Here is a 4,549-nt window from a genome sequence, read left to right on the forward strand (position 1 = left end):
CGCAGCCCCCCGCACCCCTTTGTTGTCCTCCCTCCTCCTGCTCTGCTCCTTCTGCCGTCAAGCGACGCCAAACGCCGGAAACCAGCCCGCTGCCGCAAAGACGGCTGTCGTAACGCAGCACAACGCTCTCCCTCCCTCTTCCTCCCGAGCGCGCAGCGGGCCGGGCCGGGCCGGGAGCGATGACTTTTAAACCTGCGCTGGGCCCGAGGCTCCCGGCGGCCGCCTCCGGCGTGCGGGCCGGGGCGGGGCCCGGCGACACCCCCGACTCGGCGTAGAGGGGCTGCGGGGGTGCCCGCGCCCAGCTGGAGAGTGTGTGCGGCTGCCCGCAGGGGACGAGGGTGGTCCCTGAGGGGACGAGGGGGACCCCCGAGGGGACGTGGGAGGCCACGCTCAAGGACAGCTGCTCCCGCTTACACCGCGAGCCCCCACCTTACACCGAGAGAGGGGTCTCGGCCCGGGCACAGCTGAGCCCTGGCCTGCAAGTCCGGGCAGAGCGGTAGGATCGGCCCCGGAGGACTCTCAGGAAGACCTGTGGAGGGGCCTGGCCTCCCAGCAGGGACCTGAGCTGCTGTGCTCGCCGCTCAGGTATGCAGCAGGCAATGAAGTTGCTACGGCGTTAAACTGGGCTCTAATTGGTAATAACTTTTGACTCCTTGTGCAGAATTTAAGCTTTCCCTTAGAGCTTTTTTTTGGCGCACACACACAAAAGTCTTGGTACGTTGCCAGGGATGGAGAATTCTAATCGTTTTTAAGAGCATGTTCACTTGAAGGCACTATATACTTCTAAGCCTGAGGACAGCAGTTAAATGTCAATACTGTTCAGAAATCTACTGTTCACTTATTTTAACAGAGAAGTGTTTGACCTCTTGGTACTGTCCTCTGGGTCACTTTGGACATCATTAACTGCGTATAAAGAAATTTCCCAAGTAAAATATATACAATTTAAAAAATATAAAGTGATTACAGGCTAACAAAAGAACAAGCTTCTAAAAAGCCACTGGATTAGGCATTAGTGTGGTCCCCACCCCCTCATAAAACACTTTGGTCTGCTGGCCAAACAAGCATCAAGAAAAGGGTTGGCTTCCATTGCTACCTCAGTTTTAATAACTTGTCGTTCACCTGGTTTGTTGCTGCAGGACAGTGCCTTAAAAACACCTGGCTTGCCAGCTGAAGTCTGTGGTGAGCTCTACTAAGTAAACTTTTGCCAGTCCCAGTTACATATACACAAATAGACAGAAAGGTATAACTAACATTTATTAAGAGTGAATATATGAAAGATTAGAAAGAACAGTAAAATAAAACAGTTTGCAGCAGTGCACGAGTACAAGGTTCCACACTTAAAATCCTTACAGCAAGCAAGAGGGGAGTCCCTGGGACAGATGGTAAGGTAGAAGATTCTGTGCAGAAAGGATCCCCGAAGCATCTGACAGTCTGGGTTCTTTGTACCTGGTTTTTATCCCCTTTGAGGAGAAATCTGATAACCATCACTCCCATGTGTGGAGAGATCTGATAATCATTGTACACATGTATGGGGAGGTCTGATAACTATCATATACTTAGACAGTTGTGGGTTTTTTGGTCTCACAGGGGTCTTTAACAACTACACAGTTATGTTTGTGACCAGCCCATATATGGATAATTGTGGCTCATTTGTAACACTGAGCTAGCTCTTTAGCTCTGTTATAATCTTGATATGACAGGAAGGTTGTATAGCGTGTGGTTTGATATAACAGGAGCGTGGTATGACTGTGGTTTCTTCTGTCCTCTAGAAAGTAACACCAAGCTAGCTCCCCAGCTCTGTGTAACCTTTGACCTGTGCCCAGAATCACAGTCATGGACAAATTTATAGCAACCGTAATGACAAGGTCTAAAGTCTCGCACAGGCCAAAGACTAATGTTGTCCTGTATCATCTGCTTATGTGGGTAACACTGGCAACCCATTGAAGATAACTGGGTTTTATTCAGTTTAGGATTTTGTAACTTTCCACATTGATATTTTTCCTCTTGAATCCTTGTGCTACTAAGAGTTCTTGTCTCAACAACCCTACTTCTATTTGTAATTTTACTTTTCCTGTCTTTCTACAGACACAGCTCTGTCTCTCAATTTAACAATTCCCTCAGAAGTCTGAGCCAAAGTTGTGAAGAAAATCCATATCATAGAGGCTGGGCTTGCTCCTTGATGCACTTCAAGGAGCGGGATTGATGACAGAGTGGGTAAGGGTTCACTTTTTGGTGGCTCAGAACCTTTTGATCATAAGTGACATCATGGTATTAGGCTAAGTTGACATTTTACCTTCACCTTGCCCATTAGGGTTGCAGCCACCAGCAAGGTTAAGAGTCATCTTAGTGCCAGTGCTCATATCTACATCCAGTCTTGCCCCTGCTACCATGGTTCACTCAGGGTATAATGCTTCTGTGTATCAAGGCCTTGCGTGGTGCGCATGTTTTGCTTTGCTTAACAAGCCAGCACTCTTAATGAATGTTTGACAGTTTCATCAAAAGTTTGTCAGTTCAAGATATCAGAAGTGTTTTAAAGTAGTGAGAATCTGTTTCTTGCTTAAGCTTATGCAAATCCAATTCTACATATACAGACTGAAGAGAATTATATAATGCCTTTAAAGAGACAGAAATAGGTTTCACTGATGTTAAATACTTGCTCTTCCGTGATAGCAATATTTCCATATGATATTCTGATATATGTTTGTCACATCCTGTTATGAGTATCAGTAATCCATTAAAAAAAAAGTTCAGTAGCTTGTAATGACAATTGATCAGCTGTTCCTCTTCCATCCATAGAGTGAGTGATTCTGTGGTGAGTTAATTCTTGCAGAAGAGTCTTTTTTCCCTTGAGAAGCTTATTGCCAAAAGATAAATTGTTGCAACCTAATCAGAACTAAAAGTGTATCCATTTTTGCCCACTTAGCTTTCATGGTAGAGTCACTGTGTCATTCTCATTAAAATAACCAACACATGAACCCTAGCACCACAAAAATCTGCCATTTCTCAATTATTAATCAGCAAACTAAAAATAAATGCATAAAATAATTTCTTCTTCTCCTCTGCTAATTTTAAATTAGACAAATGTTCTCATTCTTCTTGCAAACAAGGCAGTGTTAGTAATTATAGTAACCTTTCCCTTATTATTTATTGCTCAGGTACAGTAGTGCCTCTGAGCCTCTATTTGTTAGGGTGCTGTTACTCTGTTTTGGAATTGGATGAAAGGCTGAACAGCTTCCTCTGAAATCTGGGAATTTTTGCTTTTATAAGTATTTCAGAATGAGAACTATTAAAAATTCTCAGGTGTACCTTTGATATCATCTGTGTACTCACTCTATCCTTAAAGGTTCCTTTGAAGAATTGAAGTAAAATGTTCCAAACTTGTGAACAATGTATACATTTTTTATTACTGGGGACATACTATGATAGTATGTGTTTTATTTTCTGAAACTTATCTGGTAATAAAGACATTCTTCAGTAATGACAGAACTTCAAATTGCTATTAACCCTATTTTATATAGCTAATTTAGTTTTCTATTGATAGTTGTATAATAGTTTGTCTTCACTGATTTCTGCTGAACACCTGACCTGAAAGGATAATTGTTTTGCTCACCCTTCTCAGTTAATCTTAGTTATGGATAGATTTTTTTTTTCAGTGGAATATTCTTACAGAATAATGTCCATCCTCTTTGTTACAGTCCCAGCCTTGTTCTACAGAGTCCTTGGGAGAGGCACATTCCCAATTTAGACAGTTACATCTTTTCAGGACTCGGCTCCAGGCCTGGTATTGCATCACAGTAGTAAATGAAACTGGGATTGGGGCCCTGCCCGTGGGTGACTATCATCCGGCAGTTTGTGAAACGTGCTGCAGGGGTGTGAAGTGATACTCGGTGACATATGGCCATATGTATGTGGGCTGGAGCCTATCTACACATATGTGATAATTTGTGTTTTTGTTTTGACTTGGGAAACAAATGCCAGACACGCCTAATGACCAAGTGTTTGTGTACACTGTTGGGTAGGAACACACCTAGGGCACTTGAGACAGCCTCTGCATACCTCAGCTCCCTTCACATTGATCCTGCGTGGTGAGGGCACAGCAAGTAATTTATTGGCTGCGTTGAGCTGCAGCTCTGTCCCATTGTTGGTGGGGAGCTCCTTCCCCCTGCGGATGCTTGCGGCTCATTTTCTGGAATGATGACATCATGCTGAGATGTAGATGAGTACAAGTGTCTAATATTTCATAGACTGCTTTGTCCTTGCGACACCGGCTTCGGTGACACCGAAGCCTGTTTCTTGGTTGTGAAAAGGAGACTTTAGTCTAAAAATGTTGCACTGGCGTTAAATAGTTATGCTCACTGTCTCACCACTTGGTCTTTCAGAAGAGGACTTTGGGATTAAAAAAAAAAATTAAGTATTCCTCTTTTAGAACATTTAAAGGGGAAACATGTATTTAAAATTATAGCATGGTGGCAACTGCTGATTTATACCCGTAACATCTTAGAAGATGGAGACCCTTGTGCCCACCGTGGCCCGCCCCGACCGCCGCCCC

The sequence above is a fragment of the Athene cunicularia genome (genome assembly GCF_003259725.1).
Source record: "Athene cunicularia isolate RWA chromosome 14 unlocalized genomic scaffold, athCun1 chr14_part1, whole genome shotgun sequence".
NCBI classification, from domain to species: Eukaryota; Metazoa; Chordata; class Aves; order Strigiformes; family Strigidae; genus Athene; species Athene cunicularia.